This window comes from Triticum urartu, unplaced genomic scaffold (assembly GCF_056163025.1).
Source record: "Triticum urartu cultivar PI428250 unplaced genomic scaffold, HENAU_Tu73 scaffold2, whole genome shotgun sequence".
Lineage (NCBI taxonomy): Eukaryota > Viridiplantae > Streptophyta > Magnoliopsida > Poales > Poaceae > Triticum > Triticum urartu.
Genome location: NW_028260368.1, coordinates 4,803,858 through 4,829,739, shown reverse-complemented (window position 1 = coordinate 4,829,739; position 25,882 = coordinate 4,803,858). Strand labels below are relative to the sequence as shown.

Sequence of the window (25,882 nt, the reverse complement as noted above, 5' to 3'; positions counted from 1 at the left end):
TTTCGTCTTCGTTTTCAGCTCCGCTCGCTCGAGAATTGCCACAAGCGCAAATCCCGCTTTTTATGGGTCCAAAGATTCTTTCGCAAAACAATCCATCTTTTTCTGGTTTATCGGTTTTATAATGAAAAGTAGAGGGCCTTGTGACTTCGCCAACGACTTCTCCATTAGGTAGGTTTTTGTTAGCCCAAGCCTTTATTTGTTGAGGGGAAACGAGTCCAATTTGAAGTTGTTGATGTTTATATTGGTCAATCATAAAATAGAAATAAGAAAAGAATTTATATTTATTCCGATCAAACTTCCTCCCTATTAACCTGGAAGTTCTTTTCAGATACAAGGAAATGATTCAGTTCTAGAGCCAAAGATCGTAGTTCTCGAACGAGCACTCGAAAAGATTCTGGAGGATCCTCATGATTAGGTATTCTTTTTCCCCAGATCGTAGCATTAAGTATTTCTTGGCGAGCTATAAGATGGTCAGATTTATAAGTAAGTATCTCTTGTAAAATATGAGCAACACCAAATCCTTCTAAAGCCCAAACTTCCATTTCTCCTACTCGTTGTCCCCCTTGCTTGGCTCTTCCTCTAACCGGTTGTTGTGTAACAAGTGAGTAGGGCCCAGTAGAACGCCCATGAATTTTCTCATCAACTTGATGAATTAATTTTAAGATATAGGACTTCCCTATTAGAACAGGTTGCTCAAAGGGGTCGCCTGTTCTTCCATCAAATATTCTGCTTTTTCCCGGGTACTCGGGTTCAAATACCCATGGATTTTTTGTTTCTTTACTGGCTTCATATAATTCTGAAAACACAAGTTTTCTTGAAGCCTCTTGCTCATATCTCTCATCAAAGGGTGCTATTCTATAATGTTTCTTTAGCAGATCCCCCGCTAATCCGAGCGAGCTTTCAAATATTTGTCCCACATTCATTCGGGAGGGTACTCCTAAGGGATTGAAGACCATATCAACGGGTGTTCCATCTTGCAAATAGGGCATATCTTGCCTAGGCAAAATTTTGGAAATGATCCCTTTATTCCCATGTCTTCCGGCTACTTTATCCCCAACTTTGATTTCACGTTTCTGTAAAATATATACACGAACCATTATGTCGAGCGGGTCCCTTTGGATCCATTTCACATCGATAACGCGCCCTCTTCCACCTATAGGTAATTTCAGAGAAGTTTCTTTTGAAGTGGAAACCTCAAGGCCAAATATGGCCCGTAATAATCCAGCTTCCGCGATATAAGATGATTCGCTCGCTATCTGAGGCGTTAATTTACCTACTAAAATATCACCAGTTTCTACCCAGGATCCCAACCTAACAACTCCATTTCTGTCCAAATTGCGGAGTAAATGTTCTTCTAGATGTGGTATTTCTTTAGTGATTTTTTCAGCGGAGCCCTGGCTTGTCGTATCCGTCTGAATTTCATATTTCCGGATGTGAAAAGAGGTATAAATATCTTCATATACCAAACGTTCGCTAATTAGTACTGCGTCTTCAAAATTGTAACCTTCCCATGGCATATAAGCTACTAATACGTTTTTTCCTAAAGCAAGTTCGCCCCCAATTGTAGCAGCTCCTTCTGCTAAAATTTGTCCTTTTTTAATGGATTTACCCCGTGGAACCCGGGGTTTTTGGTGCATACAAGTATTTTTGTTAGAGCGACGGTGGTTAACTAAAGGAATACTTATAGTCTTCCCACTACTTGATAAAAGTATCTTATGACTATCAGTAGAAATGATCTTTCCCTCGCGTTCGGCTATAATGGAAACCCTCGAATCTAGAGCTGTTTGGCGTTCCAATCCAGTTCCAACAATGCATTTCTCGGACCGAGAAAGCGGAACTGCTTGGCGCTGCATATTAGAACTCATTAAAGCCCGATTCGCATCATTGTGCTCAATAAAAGGAATGAGAGAACCCCCAATAGAAAAATATTGGAAAGGAAAAATACTTCTAACATGAATCTGTTCCCATGCAATAGTCAAGAATTCTTGACGGTATCTAGCCGGAACAACCTGTTCTTCCTGAATACCTTGATTCAAGGACAAAGAATTTCCTGCTGCTATCATATAATATTCATCTCTATTTGGTGATAGATAAACCACCTGTCTCTCTTTTTTTTCTTTTGCTTTCTCAGCAGATATTTCATAAAACGGACTCTCTATGGATCCCCACAAGTGATCAATTCTCGCATGAATTGTTAAGGATCCAGTAAGTCCAACATTGATTCCTTCAGACGTGTCAATTGGACAAATACGCCCATAGTGACTCGGATGAATATCTCGGCTCCGAAAACTTGCGGTTCTCCCCGTCAACCCTCCAGGACCTAAACAACTCACTTTTCGCCCATGAACAGTTTGTGTCAATGGATTCGTTTGATCAAAAACTTGAGATAACGGGTATGTGCCAAAAAAGGTCTCATAAGTAGTTATTAATAAAATTGAAGTTGAAGTTGGAGTTACCAAAGTTTGGGGAGTCGGTTTCGATTGACGTATGAATACTCTACGAATAGTTTTTTGAACTGCATGTTGTAAACGACCAAGAGCCAATCCGAATTGATCTTGTAACAGATCCGCAACCGAACGAATACGTTTATTTTTCAAGTGATTCATATCGTCATCGTCAAGTATACCCGTTCCAAATTTCATTCCAATCAAATGATCCGTAGCGGCCAATACATCTCGTGGTAACAAGAATGTATTGTTCTGAGGAATATCAAGATTAAGTCTCCGATTCATATTTCGTCGACCAATCCTTCCTAATTCACATTTTTGTTGAAAAAATTTCTTTTGTAATTCCTCGCATAAGGACTCCGAAAATACCAGGTCCCCACCTACACAAGCAAATTGTTGATAAAACTCCAAAATAGCTTTTTCTTTTGACTCAATCCTCTTCTTCTCTTTAGCATTCGGGAAAGACAAGAAAATTTCAGGGTAGGAAACATTATCCAGAATTTCTCTTAGATTCGAACCCATAGCTGATGATAGAACTAGAATAGATATCTTTTGTTTTCTACTCACGCGAGCCCATATCCTTTCTTTTTTATCAATTGCTAATTCCGATCTCCCCCCCCAATCTGATATTATAGTGCCAGTGTAGATAGAAATTCCCTTATGATCTAATTCCGAGCGGTAGTAAATACCAGGACTTAGCAATATTTGATTGATCACAATTCGGTATATTCCATTTATAATAAAGGTTCCTAAGGAATTCATTATAGGAATGTTTCCGATAGAAATGGTTTGCTTTTGCACATCGAAACCAAAAATTAATCTCGCAGATACATATAATTCGGAAGAATAGGTGAGTGATTCATACACAGCATCTCTTTCTTTTATCGAGGGTTCTAGCAGTTGATATCCTTTCGCAAATAATTGAAATGCAATTTCGTGATCTGGATCTTTAATTGTTGGAAACTTGTCAAGTTCTTCTGCCAAGGCTTGATTAATGAACCTACAAAATCCCTCGAATTGGATCTGACTAAATCCGGGTATTGTGGACATTCCCTCGTTTCCATTCCGGAGCATCTTAATCTTAAGTTTCCTGTTTATCAAAGAAAAATTCCATTATCAGCTCACTCTTCATCAATCCCTATGGATCGATCTAGCAATCATGGAATCTATATTCTGTTTACTGAATCACATGAAATTCTAGGGAACTCCACATACGTATTTCATATATGTATTTCATACATATGAATAGAGACCATTTGGACGAAAGTTCGAGTTTGCCAGGGGTACAAATGAAATGAAAATGAATTGATAAAACATTCCTACAAAAAAAATTCTGCCACTTATACTTTATGTTATGATATTCTAATCAGATTGGATGGCAAAGATTTCTCATTTTATCTCCTTTCTATGAATGTAATAAAGCCGTAATATAATATACTAGAAAGTTTGACTTTACTTCGATTTAGAATAGCGTGCTTACTTTAATTTCTCAAAATAATTTGAGGGTTCTTTTTTATTTCGGATCGGAGTAGTATAATTGCTAGAAAATTCAGTATTTCATTGTGGAATTCTAAAATAAAGTAAGTCCCTTTTTTAAGTACATGCCAATCTAGTTATCCACCTCTCCCCATATCCATGCTTTTCTTTTATCGTAATTTCACTTGGGTACGCCAAGATAGTCAGGTTATACTCTATATCAGAGCAAATTTCCTTTTTTTATTCAAGATATTTAATTTAATACTTTGAAAAATTAAAGCATGATTCCCCATAGAGATATGTACATAAAGGGGATCTTTGGATAATAATGCTGTTCGGACCTAAAGTTTACCTATACACGGATTAAGCATAAAGCCATAATATTTTATTATGCCATTGAAGGGGGGGGAGATAATACCGATTTAAGAGTAGTTCACTACTGCAATAAAAAAAAGAGAATTCTAGTTAACGGTTCCAATTTATTCTGAATTTTGCAGCCTGTGAATAGAAATCCACTTTTTCTTCTTTTTCATCTCAATAGAAAGAAATGGGAAGTTTTATTGTGTTAACAATGTATGTTTTAAGATAGAATCTATCGAGGAGAATAATAGAAACTGGATCAAAAAAAGCAGGAATAGATTTTTTGAAAAAGATTGGAAAAAAGTAAGTAGAATTATATTCAAAATAAAAGGGGCTTTTCGTAAGAAAACGTGGATGAATACTTGCTGTTTTCTAGATTTTTGATCGGATTTTTTGGCGGCATGGCCAAGCGGTAAGGCAGGGGACTGCAAATCCTTTATCCCCAGTTCAAATCTGGGTGCCGCCTGATCAATAAAATACTTAGGTTTTTTTTATAGTGCTGATCGAATTCGATAAATTTTTACTTCGCATAAGTTCGGGCAAGAGAGTAACTGGGCCTGCCGATACTGGGTTTAGAGAAACCATACCATAGTTCTATCCTCAAACTAGGGTTAGGGTTTGTTTTGACGGTAGTGGCCAAAATGGTTATCAATAGGGGTGAGGTAGTGTTTCCTTATTCTTTTATTATATGAATTTGAATTGGTTCTTAATTGAGATTCGATTTGATAATTTTAAAATACGAGGATAAGATGTCAGAAATCTTGGTATCCAAAGAAAGGTCCCTAAGGGGCATTCTTTTTTTTTTTCAATCTAAGATTCAAGAAGGGACTCCACGAAAGAATATCAAGACTTACTAATTATTATACATTTTTTTATCGTACATCTTATGTTACCTACATACACTAAAGTAAGGACTACTTAATTCTAACGAGAATCAGATTAAATAGGTCGATCAAAAATCAATTTAGGAGTTGTATTATGGATAAAATCTCTTCATTCTTTCATAGAATGATACAAAGCAAGGCTGCAGGGTTTAGGTCAAAAATAAACATTAGGTAAGGTAGGTATCCAATAAATATTTATCTATCGATAATTTTATGGTATATTCGGGCGTCCTTTGCTTAAAAAAAAAAAAAAGAGTAACAAAAGGAATAAAAAATCTTCCTATTCCCGCTTCTTCTATTCAGGACATCATTCCCGTACTCTTTCTTTTTTAAGGAAAAAAGGGCTATAGTATCTCGTATTTTTAATGCTCTCTAATTCTACCAGAATTCCTATAAGAATTTGTTAGGAGTAAATTCCTTGAACTGATTGATCCATGGCCTTAGGGCGGAATCCCTTTTTGACTCTGTACCCTTGATTCCACTATGATTATTGATCAATAGTAGAATAATCCCTTCATAGAAATAGGAGACATAATTTAGATGGATATAGTAAGTCTCGCTTGGGCTGCTTTAATGGTAGTCTTTACATTTTCTCTTTCACTAGTAGTATGGGGAAGGAGTGGACTCTAGGGATACTACTAATTGATTAAGTAATCAAATTGTTGTATCAATTCTTTTCTTTAATGGATCATTTTGCATTAATCATTTTGTCAAACGTTATTCTTTAATCTTTTTCTTTAGTTTTGTTTCACTCCTGTAAGAAACTCTTGTATTGTAAGTTGTAATGTAAGAAAGAGCCATTATACCAATTCAGAATTTCTACTAGAAATGACGAATGGTTAAAAAAAGTTCTATACATAAGAAAATTAGACTTTCTTCCACGGAACTATTCACGGCATATCACACATTTTCCATTTCCTTTTACTTTTTACTATAGTCTATTCTTCATATTATTTTTCTTTCCTTCCATGGATTCTTTGGTCAAGAATTGTCTTAGATTTTTTTATTTTGACCTGATTGAAATTAAGTGGATGCAATGAAAAAAGAAATTGAATTAGACTACTTAACTATTTCAATCTACTAATCTATTCTATGTAGATTCAAAGATAATATAATAGAAAGAATCTAAAGTGTCGTAGAAAAAACTATATGTAGTTCTTTCTACCACACTTTAAGATTCCAACCAGATCCTTTCATTTAAGACTTGGATTTTTTTTATTTAATCCCTTTTTAATTTCTTCAATGATTAATTGGAATTCCAATTAATTATTTTGGCTGACTGTTTTTACATAAATAATAAGTAAAAAAGAAGTAGGAACTAGAATGAACAGTGCAGTAGCAATAAATGCGAGAATATTGACTTCCATAACCTCTTTATTTTTTATTTTCACAATAACTCGGGATGTAATCCCATGGAGAGGAAAAAGGGGTATCTTGTAAATTCAAGGGTAGGGCTTGCATTCTGATAATACTGAATCAATTCAATATTATGAATATCGGATCTATCAAATCAATTCATGGATGAGAGTTATATTTCACGGATGAGAGTTATATAGTATAACATAGGAAGATCCTCTATCCACACTAAGACCAAAATGGGTTTTTTGATTGGATTAGGAATTCCCTCTTTTTTAATCCTTTTCTACTTTTTCTTTTCTATATCTCTAACCCACGAGCTTTCTTAATCTTATACTTTCTTAATCTTATACAATTTCCCTTCCTTTTTCTTATAGTTATACATACAATTATGTATGTATTATATGACCAACTTTCACTTTCTATGGGTCACATAGACATCCAAATAAGCAGTAGAAGTGAGATGGGGAAAAGAGGTCTGAAATAAAAAGGGAATACGATTTATGTATGGATTCCGGTAAAATACCGGTACTCTATTCCATAAGAGTGGAATAGGAAATTAAGATGAGGATGGTATCATCATAAAGAAAGATAGAGTAATATAATATCCTAAATTCTACTAATCCACATATCGTATGTGTGTCTTTCTTTATCGATTGGGAGTAGTGAAAAAAAAATTCCTATATGCCCTCCCTCCCTCTTTAATGAGAGATGCAAAATAAAAAAGTGAAGTAAGGGTGCCCTGTGGGTATTTGATCTTGCTCCCTGCCCCTTTTTTTCATGGAAAAAGGAAATATCAATTTCTCCATTCATTGAACCCTAGTTCGGGACTGACGGGGCTCGAACCCGCAGCTTCCGCCTTGACAGGGCGGTGCTCTGACCAATTGAACTACAATCCCCGCGGGGTGTATGGCATACCCATTCTTAAATAGAACCATAAGAAGATTCGATTCGTCTTTCGTACTCTAAGAAATAGACGAATCATATACTACATACCCACATATTATATTATACGTGGGTATAGTGAGAGTGACATAACTAGTATGTCGTGATTTTTTATCACTAAAAATGGATAATAATCCAGCCTTCAATAAGAAAAACTCTTTTGTTTGTAAGAAAGGAATGAGAGAGATATGGATTAGAAAAAAAAATTTCCCTTTTTTCTTTATCTTTTATTTCTATAGATCAGACATTTTATTTTATGGAAGAAAAACAAAAGGATTTAGTTCATACTCACGAAGCCCTAGATTTTTGGTTTGGGCCGAGCTGGATTTGAACCAGCGTAGACATTGTCAACGAATTTACAGTCCGTCCCCATTAACCACTCGGGCATCGACCCAGGAAGAATTTATTCTAGGGTTTTTGCTAATCTATGATTAACCTCCTTTCATAATACTCCCTACCCCCAGGGGAAGTCGAATCCCCGCTGCCTCCTTGAAAGAGAGATGTCCTGAACCACTAGACGATAGGGGCATCACTAGACGATAGGGCCATATACAACCGCTCGTGATTATACTATAATCATAGTATGAGCAGTTTTTTGGAATTGTCAATATACTCGAAAAGTATAAATAGATCCAAAGCAAAGAGTTTTTCCAACTTTTCTGTTATGTTTTCATCTAGGATTTTTTTTAGTTGATCGTTATAGATTAATTCTCCGTGCTTCATTTAGTGTTCATACCAAAAATGCATCCATCCCGCACTAAGTCATAAAATTCTCTAAAAATATAGAGAAAGTTTCAAAAACAAAGAAAAAAAGTGAATCAATTTAGTAGAAAAGTACTCTATCAGATTCGAACCAACGACTTACGTCTTAGCACGAGATTACTCTACCACTAATTTAAAAAGCCCTTTATCGGATTTGAACCGATGACTTATGCCTTACCATGGCATTACTCTACCACTGAGTTAAAAGGGCTTTTTATTTAATTCAAAAATTAGCCACTTGGATTTCCCATTATGGGTCTACTGCATAATGTACATATTATATATATAATATATAGAGATAGAGAGAGAGACATTATGTAGAGATTGTATATGTATATATCGATATCTTGAGAGCTCAAAATAAAATTAATAAAAAAAAACATACCCTACATAACATATCCAACTCTTCTTGGTTCAGGGTTTTCCGTTTCCGAAGACTAGTAAAATAGGCGGATTCTGGAACCCCAAGGATTCAACGGTATATGGATATGGAAAATATAAGATTTCCGATCCTAGCGGGAAAAGGCGGGGAACAGATACCCAATAGGATATAGGATCCTTGGGAGGAACTTTTGGTAATGGCCTTGATCCTCTATGCTATTTTTTATGTGTTCTTAGTTCTATTGAACTTTTTGCATTCTTTTAAACAAGAATCTAATAAACTAGAATTGAGTCAGTGGAAAAAAGGAGAGAGAGGAAAGTGTTAAATGGAGAGAGTCGACTAATCAGAGACTTTTAGGATCTTCTTTACATCAGGTAAATCTGTCGGCCCTGTCCGTTTTTTTCTTTAAGTTACGACTCTTTGCTGCTTACTTCTATCAAGCCATAGGGAAAGTCTATGATGAATTTGGAAAACTCATCTCACTCTTACTCTATGGCTCGGACTTAATGGGGGAAGAAAACATCTTCCATAATTTCTTTTTTGTTCAATTCTGGACAAAAAAGAAAAGGAAAAAAGGAATTTATAGGGACAGTGTTACCCCCTATATCCCCTAGTTTATATTGTAGGAATAATAAAACAATTTAGCAGTCTGACACACTTACGTCCTTGCAAAGTAAATAATTATTATTGTAGTCGTAACCGTAGAATAGGATCCTAATCAAAATAAATACATTTGGTTCAGGCGCTATTAGCATGGTAAGAAAAGATTTTTTTTACAGACCAGAGGGGCTATCTAAATCCTAAAGTAAAGGCGAGCGATCGAAGTAGAAGTACCAACGGCTCAGTGTCATGAACCTTCTCCATCTGATTCAATAAGGGGGAATTAGCCTTCTTGTCAAATGGCTATCCTTGACAAAGGGTACCATTTATACCATAATCTACAATGTAGCGGGTATAGTTTAGTGGTAAAAGTGTGATTCGTTCTATTAATAACTGAATTTGAAATGATATACTTAAGGCATCCTTAAGTTTTTTATTTTTATATTCCGATGAAAACTTTAGTTCTTATAAAGGATTAAATCCTTTTCCTCTCAATAGCATATTGAGGAAGAATATACATTCTGGCGATTTGTATCCAAAGACTAATTTAAATTGCATCCAAAATAAAAATAGGATTATGAGTACAGAGTCGCGAAGCATAATTTTGCATTGGATTAAGTATTCCAATTTTGAAAATATGAGTAAAGGATCTATGGATGAAGATACAAAAAAGTTGATTTCCAATCGTAACTAAATCTTCTTAAAATAAGGAATAAGGAAGCCAAATAGCTAAAAAACGATAGTTTTGGTTTACTAGAACCATCCGCATATTGTTTCAGCTCGGTGGAAACCCAATTCTTTTCCTCAGGATCTCTTGAATGAAATTAGGGAACGAAGTAAGTAGATTAGATGAATTTAGATAGAATTTCTATCTCCTACTCTATAAGGATCATCTAGAAAGCGGAGAGCTTTGGTTCCATTCAAATAGAAAAGCTGACATAGATGTTAAGTGGTGAGAATATCCATAAAGGAGCCGAATGAAATCAAAATTTCATGTTCGGTTTTGAATTAGAGACGTTAAAAATAATCAACCAACGTCGACTATAACCCCTAGCCTTCCAAGCTAACGATGCGGGTTCGATTCCCGCTACCCGCTCCATTCTGTATAAAAGGAGTATTCTATTTGTCTAGACATGTTAGAGGCTTGTATTCAAGCCTTTTTTGTCCACCAGTTTCTGGTACTCCAGAGCGGAGTAGAGCAGTTTGGTAGCTCACGAGGCTCATAACCTTGAGGTCACGGGTTCGATTCCCGTCTCCGCACTTAGCAGTCTGTATAAAAGGACTATTCTATTTCTCTAGATATGTATGGTAGAGGGGCGTATCCAACCCTTTTTTATTCATTAGTTCCCGGCCCTAGAGGGCAAAATTGAGCAGTTTGCGAAGTCACTTGCCTTCAAAAAAAGAAGGCGCAAGGCCTCTCCCTACCCTGCAGAAAATAAAAATGAAACGAAAGGGACAGTCTACCTCTCCCTTCCCTTTAAAAAAAGTTTGCCCGTTGTTTGTCTCAGTTAATACCCAATTTTTGGAGCTCTGTTGGCGAGTTCTATTTCTGCCTCTGGAGCGCCCTCTTTTTTTGAGTGGGATGCAAAGGAAGGGTAAGATAGTAAGGGATACGGCACTAGACTAACACCTAATTAATACTTAATTTAATATAAGTAGTTAAACAGTTAACTAGACTAAACTTTTTATCATAGTACTTTGATAAATTAAGCGGGCGAGCGGCGGGAATCGAACCCGTATCTTCTCCTTGGCAAGGAGATATTTTACCATTGAACTACGCTCGCTACGGTATATATTTTATAGCGTATATCCGCCTGGGTCGACCTTCTATGTCTGGGTCGACCGTTTCATTTCATTTTCTATTATATTAGAGTTTTCCTTTTTTTATTATCTGTCAATGAATATTCTAATGGGAATGGAATTTCATAATACTGAAAGAGAAGAGCTAGCAATTCGGAACGCAAATTGCGTTTTAATACGTCTCACTATTCTAATTTTTTAGAAGAAATGGCCTTTATTATTTCTTTTTTATGGGGTTAATAAATATTAACCAAATTTCATTTAAGAAATGAGAGAATTCAGAATAGCTACGAGAAAGACTAGTCCAATCCATAATGATGTACCGGAAAATACAACATTTTTATTATTTGACCAACCATCAGGAGAAGCAAATACAAGGGGTACACTAATTACTAAGACTGAGGAAGTCGCAATTAATGCAAAAACAGCTAATTGGAAAGCAATAGTCATATTTCTAATCCTCCAAGCTACCATCAAATAAAGTTGACTACATATTTGATCCCTCACTTAAACCAAAATTGTAAAAAAATACAAGAAGTAGGAGGGGTTTAATCATGAATCCATTGATTCTTCTCTTTAATTCAAATTTATTACTTAAACCGCTTTTTTATTTGGATATGGGGGTGAGAAGAGATTATTTACTCTTTATTTCACAAGCGGGTATAGCGGATCCTGTATCCGTGTATACAGTATACAGAGATATATCGAAAAGGAACTTGTATCTGATATCTTTCTAGAGGCTAATAAATCTTTTTATTTTTTATATGGCTATGTTCTATTTGTAGGAGTAAAATAAGGATTAGGCTGTGGAGAGATGGCTGAGTGGTTGATAGCTCCGGTCTTGAAAACCGGTATAGTTCTAGGAACTATCGAGGGTTCGAATCCCTCTCTCTCCTTTTGCTTATTGAATACGTTTGTTTCTTTCATTTTTATTTATTTTTTTTTTCTGTCCCTTATCTTTCTTTCATAAAAAGGAATGAATGGCTCGGCTAGATGGAATAACCGAGCCAGAACAGAAAAAAAGTAGAACAGGTATAAATAAGAAAATCTTAGTTAAGAGGGTTCATGTAAAGAACAGGTTCCAAATCACGATCGATTCCCTTTTCAAAACCTGCTGCAGCAGCTCGGGCTCTTCCTGCATGCCATAAATGGCCCACAAAAAAGAAGAATCCTAGAACAAAATGAGAAGTTGATAACCAACTTCTAGGAGAGACATAATTAACTGCATTGATCTCGGTAGCTACGCCACCCACGGAATTTAAAGAGCCTAAAGGAGCGTGGGTCATATATTCTGCTGAGCGTCGTTCTTGCCAAGGTTGTATGTCTTTTTTCAACCTACTCAAGTCCAAACCGTTGGGGCCCCTTAGAGGTTCTAACCATGGAGCACGAAGGTCCCAAAAACGCATAGTTTCCCCTCCAAAGATAACCTCCCCAGTTGGGGAACGCATTAGATATTTACCTAAACCTGTGGGTCCTTGAGCGGATCCCACATTAGCTCCAAGACGCTGGTCTCTAACTAGAAAAGTAAATGCTTGAGCTTGAGAAGCTTCTGGCCCGGTGGGTCCATAAAACTCACTCGGATAAGCTGTATTATTGAACCATACAAAACAACAAGCGATAAAACCAAAGACAGATAAAGCAGCTAAACTATAAGACAAGTAAGCTTCTCCAGACCATACAAATGCACGGCGAGCCCATGCGAAGGGTTTGGTTAAAATATGCCAAATTCCGCCAAATACACAAATAAAACCCAACCATACATGCCCACCAATTATATCTTCTAAATCATCTACACTAACAATCCACCCTTCTCCACCAAAAGGAGATTTTAGTAAATAACCAAATATAACACTGGGACTAAGGGTCAAATTGGTAATTTTTCTTACATCTCCCCCCCCAGGGGCCCAGGTATCATATACACCGCCAAAATAAAGAGCCTTGAGTACTAGAAGAAAAGCACCTAGACCTAACAAAATTAAGTGAATACCCAAAATTGTAGTCATTTTATTTCTATCTTTCCAGACATAACCAAAGAATGGAAAAGATTCCTCAAGAGTCTCGGGTCCCAGAAGCGCGTGATAAATGCCACCGAAGCCTAAGACTGCGGAGGAAATTAGGTGAAGTACGCCAGATACAAAGTACGGAAAAGTATCTAGAACTTCCCCCCCTGGCCCTACTCCCCAACCTAGAGTAGCTAAGTGTGGAAGTAAAATCAACCCTTGTTCATACATGGGCTTTTCTGGTACGAAATGGGCCACTTCAAATAGGTTCATTGCTCCGGCCCAGAATACGATTAATCCGGCATGAGCTACATGAGCTCCAAGCAGTTTACCGGACAAATTGATAAGTCTGGCATTCCCAGCCCACCAAGCAAAGCCGGTGGTTTCTTGGTCACGACCAGCTAAAACGAAAGTTCCATTAAAGAGCGTTTCCACGTGGTAGAACCTCCTCAGGGAATATAAGATTTTCATGAGGCTGATCCTGAGCTGCCATCCACGCACGAATACCCTCGTTTAAAAGAATATTTTTGGTGTAGAAAGTCTCAAATTCAGGATCTTCCGCTGCACGGATTTCCTGGGAAACAAAGTCATAGGCACGTAAGTTCAGAGCCAAGCCAACTACGCCAATAGCACTCATCCATAAACCGGTGACGGGTACAAATAGCATAAAGAAATGTAACCAACGTTTATTGGAAAAAGCAACACCAAAGATTTGGGACCAAAAGCGGTTAGCAGTGACCATTGAATAAGTTTCTTCAGCTTGAGTTGGGTTAAAAGCACGGAAGGTATTTGCACCATCACCGTCCTCAAATAGAGTGTTTCTCTACGGTCGCTCCATGAATAGCGCATAGCAGAGCCGCACCTAATACTCCGGCAACTCCCATCATATGAAATGGGTTCAACGTCCAATTATGAAATCCTTGGAAGAAAAGGATGAATCGAAATATCGCTGCTACGCCAAAACTCGGCGCAAAGAACCAACCAGATTGCCCCAGTGGATAAATAAGGAATACAGAAACAAAAACAGCAATTGGACCAGAGAATGAGATTGCATTATAAGGCCGCAATTGAACAGACCGAGCAAGTTCAAATTGGCGTAACATGAAACCTATTAGTGCAAAAGCCCCGTGGAGAGCTACAAAAGTCCATAGACCGCCTAATTGACACCAACGAGTAAAATCTCCTTGTGCTTCGGGCCCCCATAGTAGCAACAAAGAGTGTGCTAAACTATTGGCAGGGGTAGAAACTGCTGCGGTTAAGAAATTACAACCTTCCAAATAGGAACTAGCCAATCCATGGGTATACCAAGAAGTTACAAAAGTTGTCCCTGTAAACCAACCCCCTAAAGCGAAATAAGCACAAGGAAAGAGCAATAGGCCAGACCATCCTACAAAAACGAAACGGTCCCTTCGTAACCAGTCATCCATAGTATCAAATAGATCATTTTCTTCTTTAGGAATTCTACCAAGGGCTATAGTCATAGTGATCCTCCTATTCAATTACTTCAACCATTTCCGAGCACCTCATATCACTTTCCAAGGCATATGATAGTTTTATTATCTGTGGACGATTTCTTTCTCGTTCAATGCCCTTTTTCAATGGTCTCGAAGAGAGAAATTTCCCATTTTTATCTATGGAGTCACAGTCACAACCGAGGTCGTGGTAAATCCATGAATTTGATTCGATTTGTTTTTCTTATACTATTTATTTGTTTTTCTTATACTATAGAAATAGAAATAAATTGTTTTTCTTATACTATAGAAAGAAATAAACCTTTGAATTCAGCATTATTCCAAGACTCCTATTTCAAAGTCTATCTTTTAAGGGAAAAATGCAAATAAAAGTAACCCTTCTTTTCCCATTCCCTCTCTATTGCATGGGTGGAAGAACTAAAATAATAGAGGATTCTGAAAAAAAAAAATGGACCTTCGAAATCCAATTTTATGTGTAGCGCAAAGGAGTTGCGATTTCTTCTTATTCCTATAGAACATCTAGTAACAAGAATATGAAATCGTAAATAGCGAAAAATTCTTGTCTTGCGCGGTCTAAGTCTAAGGAAATAAAAAAAATTCGCTTATACAATTTCATCTACATCGAATTTATATATCAGAATAGCGGATAGAGGCATCATTAAAGGAGTCAGGTCTACTTACTTTATGCTTCTTTCCAATTTTATGGTGGATTTGATAAGAACCCTTTTTGCTTTCTTGATAAATAATCGACAAAAAAAGCGTTTTTTTTATATAACCTGCTTGTTTTATTATAATTATAACAAGTCCTATATGGAAATGCCCGCTAAAGAGAAAATCTATTTGATTGTCTCTCGGCCAATATCGATTTTTAGAAAGAAAAAACAAGAATTTTCTTCTTTTTTTATTAACATTAAGAAAAAAGAATATAATTAAAATGGAATTGGCAATATAATTTTTATAGACTTTTGAAAGAAAAAAAAGGGGTTTTTTGCAACCGTTATTTCTTATTTCTTGCCTATATCATATCACGGAAACCTTTCGCTTTGGAACGTGGAGAGATGGCTGAGTGGACTAAAGCGGCGGATTGCTAATCCGTTGTACAATTTTTTTGTACCGAGGGTTCGAATCCCTCTCTTTCCGCTCCCTTGGATCATTTGGGACTTTCGAATTGGAAAGAATTCTGACCCCCGGATTTTCTCATAGATAAATGTACGAAACAAATCCAATAAGAAAAAAAAAAACTGAATTTTTACTCCTCGCGTCCAGGATTCCGTCCTGGGTCATTAGATAAGAATCCAAAGATAAAGAGTGAAACAAAGAATATCACTACTGTATAAACAAAAAGTTTGAGAGTAAGCATTACATAATCTCCAAGATTTTTTTTTAAGGAATAGATTACCAGTTTTTCCTTACCACACGGATCCACTAGGATGGTTTTTTTTTATACCTAAAAATGCAAAAAAGAATTCTTGAAAAAAATTGCAAGAATTCTTTTATAATAAGCACTCTTATCAATAGCAAAAATAGGGTTAGGTGGTTAGGTATTGTGTAGGTACCTTTAGGTACCTGCTCAACCTAGGTGCAGGGGAGTAGAAAGGCTGATCCAAATTTATTGCTGTAGCTACCCATTCAATGTAGAAGAATTTAAATTTTAGAATCGAAGGTTCATAATATAAAAATATAAAACTTCTCGGCTTTTACCCATTTTAAAATTTTTTTGGAATGAACACATCATTCAATTTGGCATACAGAGTACTAAAGATTTCATCGAAAACTTACAGCAGCTTGCCAAACAAAGGCTAATAGAAAAAAGAATAGAGGTATAACAGGCATAATATCCACGATTGGATTGAAAATAGCATAAGCTTCGGGTAATTTGGCAAAGAAAAAACTAGTAGGATAAAGAACAGAATTAAAACAGATACAGGTTAAACTAAGTATATTAGGCATAACAAGCATTTCATTCTTGTAGAGTAAATAATTGGATTTTTCTTGAGTTATTTTTTTAAGGGAAAGAAGGAAAAGGCAGATTCAAAATCTTTTTTCTTCGGACTTTCCCAAACACAAAATACCTCCTTGTATTCGCACTCTCAAATGAGAGTGGAATAAATTCGACTTTCATATAATATCTTAATAGAATTCCATGTAATGATCAATGCATTTTTTTGATTCTATATTATCCGCATGTGTAGAATACTAGCAAGAGAATATCCCTCCTTTTTTATGTAATTGAAATGGTATTGACGAATAACAAATAAACATACTAGTGTTTATTAGTGTCGCATAAAACCCGAAATGGGGCGTGGCCAAGTGGTAAGGCAGCGGGTTTTGGTCCCGTTACTCGGAGGTTCGAATCCTTCCGTCCCAGATTGTTTCTGATGAAACAAACGGTGAAATCATATAGTATTCCGTACGAGACAAAAGTTTATTAAAGAGAATAATGATATCTTATTCTTTCTCAGAAAACATAATAAAGTCTTAAGTCCAGTCAAATTGACTATCTTTATTTTCATGAAAAAATGGGATCTATCAAGCACATTCAGGATATGCCTCTACTATAAAATCACTTAGTCATATTTTTTTCTTCCTTTTGGTATTCGAGTTGAAGAAGTACGAGAATTCTATAACTACCAAAAACTTTCAATCTTTTCATTGGAATAGTTTATTTAGTTATTATAGTTAATTGTTTTTGGTACTGAAAAAATATATTACTACTAGAATTCTAATTCTAGTAATTAAATTAATTAAACTTTTTTGGAGGTTGATAGTTTATTTATTGAGGAAGAGTCAATCCTTCTTTTCTCACTTCAAGATTGATCATCTCGAGCCATCCGTTGAGGGTGGAAATTTAAGAATAAATAAGTTTTAAGCAAACTTGTTTAGTCGTCTTTTTCAAACTATGTTTCATTCATATGATAGAATTTTAATATGGGTTTAAATAAATTGGATCTTGGCGGAGGCTTCCCGGATAAATACTTACTTTCTTTTATCCATATTGCTCCATAGATAGCAAGTTTTAATTAGTATAAAAAAACTAAACCAATGACTATTCATGATTCCATCCATATTGGATCAATTCTCTATACCACTTTGCAATGAAAAGAGGAATGTTTGTTATGGTAAAACTTCGTTTAAAACGATGTGGTAGAAAGCAACGTGCGACTTGAAGGACATGATCGATTGTGGATTTTGCTATCCATCATTTTCCATAGTAATGAAAATGCTCTTGGCTCGACATAGCCTGTTCTATTCGTTCCGAACCAAATTTGCGCTGGGTTTAAGTAACATAGTACACGATGGAGCTCGAGAGGACAGAATTTTTTTTATCAAGGGAAAGAATCTAGGGTTAGTGAAAACTAATAAATTAGGCCAACTTTGTCAGTCTATCCTTAATATAGAAATAAATCGAAAGGTTAAAATAAGAAGAAAGTCCAATAAAAGTATATCAGAATCAATCCCTCTTATTAGATTTCTATAGAAGAGATAAATGCTTTATCGAAGGAAATAAGAAAAAAGGGTATGTTGCTACTCTTTTGAAAGAAAAAAATAGGAATTCCCGAAGTAATGTCTAAACCCAAGGATTTCACAAATCAAAGATAAAGGATTCCAGAACAAGTAAACACAATTTTCAATTGTCTCAACAACAGAGTTGGATTAGAATAAGGAATAAAAGTCAATTCGTTCGAAATGAGACAAAGAAAAGAGTTTAAAGACGACTCAAAAATTTTGGAAGGATTTTGCCTTCGAAGTTTGTCAGGCAAAATTAGCCCACTTGAGTCATGAGTATAAATGAAATTTGTTTTTTCTGTAAGGAAATTAATGCACGTCATAGTCTAATTTCTATTATTATCGACAGAAATTCGAATCATTTTCTCGAGCCGTATGAGGAGAAAACCTCATATACGTTTCTAGGGGGGGGCGTTGTTTATCTACATCTATCCCAATAAGCTGTCTATCGAATCGTTGCAATTGATGTTCGATCTCGAAGAGAAGGAAGAGATCTTCAAAAAGTAGGTTTTTATGATCCGATAAAGAATCAAACTTGTTTAAATGTTCCAGCTATTCTCTATTTCCTTGAAAAGGGTGCTCAACCAACAAGAACTGTTTATGATATTTTAAGGAAGGCAGAATTCTTTAAAGAAAAAGAAAGAACTTTGAGTTAATTGAAGAACTAAATGAATCAAAAAATAGGATAGGAGAAGATTATTAGTATTCCTAGTTGTCTAATTATTTAGACACAATTTACCTCTTTTTTAATCCTATTTGGATTTATATTATATCGTGCCAATCCAACATAAGCCCCTATTTTATTTACTTTTTCTATCTAATTTGTTTTCTTACCATTGTATTTCCATTGACAAAGGTCTATTGAACAAATAGAATTTGTAGATAGATGGGTCTCTTTATCCTCACTCCATATTCAATTTTTCCGCCTACACTTCGCTCAAATGATAAGGGTGTTCCTCTTGCATGTATTCTCATACAATATAATATATATTTTTTATAATATATATTTTTTGTTAATAAAAATCGCTAAAAATAAGGAGAATTTGGCCATCGTGATTAGGGTCGCTCTTTTTTTAACTTTACTTTAGTGGAATTTCACCGGACCTGTTCGTTTTGGCATTTGAGTGTTTTTCATGGTCGATAAAAAAAATCTTTTGATGTCTTGCTAGTTCAATGTTTTGACAGAAGCGCGCGGTGTAATTCCATTGATTTTTGGATTTCGATCGTATCTAAGATCCTTTTTTTATCTGGGTTGCTAACTCAATGGTAGAGTACTCGGCTTTTAAGTGCGACTATGATCTTTTACACATTTGGATGAAACAACAAATTCGTCCAGACTCTTGGTAGAGTCTAGAAGACCACGACTGATCCTCAAAGGTAATGAATGGAAAAAATAGCATGTCGTAATAAAATCAATCTTTTTTGAATGGAATCCAAAATTACGATTTTCTGGGTCTAATGAATAAATGGATAGAGCCTGGCTCCAATTCTGGTAAAATAAAAAGCAACGAGCTGAACTTCCTAATTGGAATGATTCCCCGCTCTAATTAGACGTTAAAAATAGATTAGTGCCGGATGCGGGGAAAGGTTGGGTTTTCCTATGAGTGGACCCTTTATTTTTTCTTTTTTTTTTTAGAAATCCTAATTATTCTTGATTATGGATTGAATAAGGGATGTTATGGAATTGAATGTGTAAAAGAAGCAGTATATTGATAAAGAGGCTGTATTCCAAAGTCAAAAGAGCGATTGGCCTGCAAAAATAAAAAACTTGTTCTGTTCTTTTTTTTTAATTAGAACAAACATAAACTAATTGGGTAGAAAAGGAGCAGAAAAAGATCTGTGGATTAGACTCCCTTTCTTTCCAGGGTTTGTATTAAAAATGCAACACCCTGTTCTGACCATATTGCACTATGTATCATCATTCGATAAACCGAGAAATGCTTCTTCTCTCTGATTCAAGTAGAAATACAAATGGAAAAATTCGAAGGGTATTCAGAAAAACATAAATCTCGTCAACAATACTTTGTCTACCCACTTCTCTTTCAGGAATATATTTATGCATTTGCCCACCATTATGGATTAAATGGTTCTGAACCTGTGGAAATAGTTGTTAGTTGTAATAACAAGAAATTTAGTTCACTACTTGTGAAACGTTTAATTATTCGAATGTATCAGCAGAATTTTTTGGATAACTCGGTTAATCATCCTAACCAAGATCGATTATTGGATTACAAAAATTATTTTTATTCTGAGTTTTATTCTCAGATTCTATCTGAAGGGTTTGCGATCGTTGTGGAAATCCCATTCTCGCTACGGGAATTTTTTTGTCTGAAAGAAAAAGAAATACCAAAGTTTCAGAATTTACGCTCTATTCATTCAATATTTCCCTTTTTAGAAGACAAATTTTTGCATTTGGATTATCTATCACATATAGAAATACCCTATCCTATCCATTTGGAAATCCTGGTTCAACTCCTTCAATACCGTATCCAAGATGTTCCATCTTTGCATTTATTGCGATTCTTTCTCAACTATTATTCGAATTGGAATAGTTTTATTACTTCAATGAAATCCATTTTTTTTTTTCAAAAAGAAAATAAAAGACTATTTCAATTCCTATATAACTCTTATGTATCAGAATATGAATTTTTTTTGTTGTTTCTTCGTAAACAATCTTCTTGCTTACCATTAGCATCTTCTGGAACTTTTCTGGAACGAATCCACTTTTCTAGGAAGATGGAACATTTTGGGATAATGTACCCTGGTTTTTCTCGGAAAACCCTATGGTTCTTTATGGATCCTCTTATGCATTATGTTCGATATCAAGGAAAGGCAATTCTTGCATCAAAAGGCACTTTTTTTTTTGAAGAAGAAATGGAAATGCTACCTTATCAATTTCTGGCAATATTATTTCTGTTTTTGGACTCAGCCGCGAAGAATCCATATAAACCAATTAGCAAACTCTTGCTTCGATTTTATGGGGTACCTTTCAAGTGTACAAAAAAGTTCTTTGTTAGTAAGGAATCAAATGCTGGAGAATTCATTTCTAATAGATACTCGAATGAAAAAATTCGATACCATAGTCCCCGCTACTCTCCTCATAGGATACTTATCAAAAGCTCAATTTTGTACTGGATCGGGGCATCCTATTAGTAAACCCATTTGGACAGATTTATCAGATTGGGATATTCTTGATCGATTTGGTCGGATATGTAGAAATCTTTTTCATTATCATAGTGGATCTTCGAAAAAACGGACTTTGTATCGACTAAAGTATATACTTCGACTTTCATGTGCTAGAACTTTAGCTCGTAAACATAAAAGCACGGTACGAACTTTTATGCAACGATTGGGTTCGGCATTTTTAGAAGAATTTTTTATGGAAGAAGAGCAAGTTATTTCTTTGATGTTCACCAAAACAACTCTTTTTTCTTTCTGTGGATCACACACTGAGCGTATTTGGTATTTGGATATTATACGTATCAATGACCTGGTCAACCCTCTTAATTAATCATTAGACGAAATTAAGAAACAGGAAAGGGTTGATAAATGATCAAGAAAAAACTTTTCTATTTTTCATTCTGAAATGTTCTTTTTATTATAATAAAGAGTAGGTGAATCAACTTACTAATTAAAAAAATTAGTAGAACTTCCTCTTTGGAATAGAAATTGGCTATTTCTACATAGGGAAAGTCGTGTGCAATGAAAAATGCAAGCACGATTTGGGGAGGGATTTTTCTCTATTGTAACAAGGAAGAATTATCTACTCCATCCGACTAGTTCCGGGTTCGAGTCCCGGGCAACCCATATAGAAAAGACCCATCAAAGTTTTTCACTTTGACTCACTTCATTTACAAATACAAAATTATTGGTTTGGTTAATTTAGTTATATGGATAGCTAATCTTTGGGCTGACTTGGTTGACATTGGTATATAGTCTATGTTATACTGTTAAATAACAAGCCTTCTATTATCTATATTCTAGTTAATACGTGTGCTTGGGAGTCCTTGCAATTTGAATAAACCAAGATCTTACCATGACTGCAATTTTAGAGAGACGCGAAAGTACAAGCCTGTGGGGTCGCTTCTGCAACTGGATAACTAGCACTGAAAATCGTCTTTACATCGGATGGTTCGGTGTTTTGATGATCCCTACCTTATTGACCGCAACTTCTGTATTTATTATCGCCTTCATCGCTGCCCCTCCAGTAGATATTGATGGTATTCGTGAGCCTGTTTCTGGTTCTTTACTTTATGGAAACAATATTATCTCTGGTGCTATTATCCCTACTTCTGCGGCGATCGGATTGCACTTTTACCCAATTTGGGAAGCTGCATCTGTTGATGAGTGGTTATACAATGGTGGTCCTTATGAGCTAATTGTTCTACACTTCTTACTTGGTGTAGCTTGTTATATGGGTCGTGAGTGGGAACTTAGTTTCCGTCTGGGTATGCGTCCTTGGATTGCTGTTGCATATTCAGCTCCTGTTGCAGCTGCTACTGCTGTTTTCTTGATTTACCCTATTGGTCAAGGAAGCTTTTCTGATGGTATGCCTTTAGGAATCTCTGGTACTTTCAACTTTATGATTGTATTCCAGGCAGAGCACAACATCCTTATGCATCCATTCCACATGTTAGGTGTAGCTGGTGTATTCGGCGGTTCCCTATTCAGTGCTATGCATGGTTCCTTGGTAACCTCTAGTTTGATCAGGGAAACTACTGAAAATGAATCCGCTAATGAGGGTTACAAATTTGGTCAAGAGGGAAGAAACTTATAATATTGTGGCTGCTCATGGTTATTTTGGCCGATTAATCTTCCAATATGCTAGTTTCAACAACTCTCGTTCTTTACACTTCTTCTTGGCTGCTTGGCCTGTAGTAGGAATCTGGTTCACTGCTTTAGGTATTAGTACTATGGCTTTCAACCTAAATGGTTTCAATTTCAACCAATCTGTAGTTGATAGTCAAGGTCGCGTTATTAATACTTGGGCTGATATCATCAACCGTGCTAACCTTGTATGGAAGTAATGCACGAACGTAATGCTCACAACTTCCCTCTAGACTTAGCTGCTGTTGAAGTTCCATCTATTAATGGATAAGGTTTTTCTGCTAACATATAAGAATTTTTGAAGACAGAAATACCCAATATCTTGTTCTAGCAAGTTATTGGGTTATTTCTGTCTTTATTTTGAATCTTTTTTTCTTCTTAATCTTTCTATTCAGAATTCAGTTAACGACGAGATTTAGTATCCTTTCTTGCATTTTCATAACTCGTGAAATGCCGAGTAGGCACGAATTCCCCCAATTTGCGACCTACCATAGGATTTGTTATGTAAATAGGTATATGTTCCTTTCCATTATGACATCGCGATTCGTGATGGCCAACCATTGTGGGTAGAATGCTAGATGCCGGGACCACGTTACTATTGTTTCTTTCTCCTCCTTCATATTGACCTTTTCTATCTTTGCCAATAAATGATGAGCTACAAAAGGATTCGTTTTTTTTCGTGTCACAGCTGATTACTCCTTTTTTCCTTTTTAAAGAGTGGCATTCTATGTCCAATATCTCGATCGAAGTACGGAGGTCAGAATAAATAGAATAATGATCAATGGAAAAAAGAAAAAAATCCTTTAGCTGGATAAGGGGCGGATGTAGCCAAGTGGATCAAGGCAGTGGATTGTGAATCCACCATGCGCGGGTTCAATTCCCGTCGTTCGCCCATCGCATTATTGCAAATTCCAAAAATGCAATTTTCCATATTCCTAGTTACGTATTTACTTACGGCGACGAAGAATAAAACTATCGCTATATTTTTTCCTTTTCCTAGTTCTTCTTCCAAGCGCAGGATAACCCCAAGGGGTTGTGGGTTTTTTTCTACCAATGGGAGCTTTTCCCTTCACCGCCCCCATGGGGGTGGTCCACAGGGTTCATAACTACCCCTCTTACTACGGGGCGTTTACCTAGCCAACACTTAGATCCGGCTCTACCCAAACTTTTTTGGTTCACCCCAACATTACCCACTTGTCCGACTGTTGCTAAGCGTTTTGGGATACTAAACGGACCTCCCCAGATGGTAATCTTAAAGTGGCCGATTTACCCTCTTTTGCAATGAGTTTCGCTACAGCACCTGCTGCTCTAGCTAATTGCCCACCCCTTCCACGTGTGATTTCTATGTTATGCATGGCCGTGCCTAAGGGCATATCGGTTGAAGTAGATTCTTCTTTTCTCTCAAAAACCCCTTCCCAAACTGTACAAGCTTCTTCCCATAGCATACGGCTTTCTAGATGTATATGACGATCTCTAGACAGATGGATCTTATATGAATCATATGATGAAGTACCACATGAGTGGATATATAGGAAAGGAATCCAAATCTGCCGAATCGCTCATGTTATGATCTTCTACATCCTAGGTCTCTGCGTTCCGTCATCTGGCTTATGTTCTTCATGTAGCATTCAGATCGAATGACTCTATGAAATTACGTCGATACTTCCACATATTATGGGTAACGTAGGAGACATCCCTATTTTCCCCCGGGGGTCTTAATTACCACTGCTTAGCTTTCAATTTGCCTCTGACCATCAAATTAAATGTGAATAACCCGTCCTCCTCTCTTTGAAACAAGGGGCGCTTCCGGTTCTGTGCGTGTTCAAACAATTTTGTCTTCTCCATATTACCATATCTCTAGAGCCAATAATTTTCTATGAGGAACTACTGAACTCAATCACTTGCTGCCGTTACTCAACAGTTTTCTGTTGAGGTCTATCCCGTAGAGGTAGTCAAATTGGATCAGTGATCGATTTCTAGGTTTCGTCGTAAACCTAATTGGTTACTTCCAATTACGTAAATCAATAGTTCAAACCGCACTCAAAGGTAGGCATTTCCCATTGATATAGGAACTTTTGTACCAGAAACAATAGTATCTCCAATTATAGCCCCTCTGGGATGTAAAATATATCTCTTCTCACCATCCCCATAGTGTAAGAGACAAATGTATGCATTTCGATTAGGGTCGTATTCTATGGTTACGATTCTACCAGATATGTCTTTTTGATTCCGTCGAAAATCTATTTTACGGTATAGGCGCTTATGACCTCCCCCTCTATGCCTTGCGGTAATGATTCCTCTGGAATTACGACCTTTACCACAACGGTGCCGTCCATGGATCAAATTATTTCGTGGATTGGATTTCACTTGCCTGTCTACGGTTCCCTTGCGTGTGCTCGGGATAGGTGTTTTGTATAAATGTTTCGCCGTATTATTAAGTATTCTCCTTTAGTTTTTTTCTCTATCTAGAAGTGGAATAGAATAACCGGTTGAAGGGTAATGATCATACGTCTGTAATGCATTGTATGGCCCAGAATAGGTCCTATTCTTCTACCTTTTCCAGGTAGTCGATGGCTATTCACAGCTACCACCTTAACACCAAAGAAGAGTTCGACCAATGCTTTATTTCTGTCTTAGTGAATCCCGATTCGACATTAAAAGTATATTGATTCTTTCCCAATAAACGAAGACTTTTTTCTGTAAATACTGCGTATTTGATTCCATCCATAAATCGACTTTCCCTCCTATGCTCTGAGTTCCAGTATCGATAAGAATTCGAGTTCTTATTGTTCTTATGTTATGGTATGAATATACCATACCAATTCGTTATGTATGGATGATGGATGAGATTCCATGGATAGAGAGCCAGTTCCAATAGACTTATGGAATGTTCCCGTTCGTGTGCATCCAGCAGGAATTGAACCCGCAAAATTGTACCAATTATGAGTTGGGCGCTTTAACCATTCAGCCATGGATGCTTAACAGGGATCATCGTACATCGTAAATAACCAATTTTCATATAGAAAGACATATCATAGAAAAATGAAATCGAAAATATTCCGAG

General features: G+C 36.3%; 5 non-coding genes across 5 annotated transcripts; 4 read left to right on the top strand and 1 right to left on the bottom strand.

The window, feature by feature from the left end:
- Positions 1-4,678: 4,678 nt before the first annotated feature.
- Positions 4,679-4,749, top strand: TRNAC-GCA (transfer RNA cysteine (anticodon GCA)). The gene has a single exon. It is a non-coding gene; the product is annotated as a tRNA-Cys (tRNA).
- A 3,620-nt stretch (positions 4,750-8,369) lies between these two features.
- On the bottom strand, positions 8,370-8,441 carry TRNAT-GGU (transfer RNA threonine (anticodon GGU)). Its single transcript has one exon. It is a non-coding gene; the product is annotated as a tRNA-Thr (tRNA).
- A 1,958-nt stretch (positions 8,442-10,399) lies between these two features.
- Positions 10,400-10,473, top strand: TRNAM-CAU (transfer RNA methionine (anticodon CAU)). Its single transcript has one exon. It is a non-coding gene; the product is annotated as a tRNA-Met (tRNA).
- A 1,347-nt stretch (positions 10,474-11,820) lies between these two features.
- On the top strand, positions 11,821-11,908 carry TRNAS-UGA (transfer RNA serine (anticodon UGA)). Its single transcript has one exon. It is a non-coding gene; the product is annotated as a tRNA-Ser (tRNA).
- A 3,628-nt stretch (positions 11,909-15,536) lies between these two features.
- Positions 15,537-15,624, top strand: TRNAS-GCU (transfer RNA serine (anticodon GCU)). Its single transcript has one exon. It is a non-coding gene; the product is annotated as a tRNA-Ser (tRNA).
- The last annotated feature ends 10,258 nt before the right edge of the window (positions 15,625-25,882 follow it).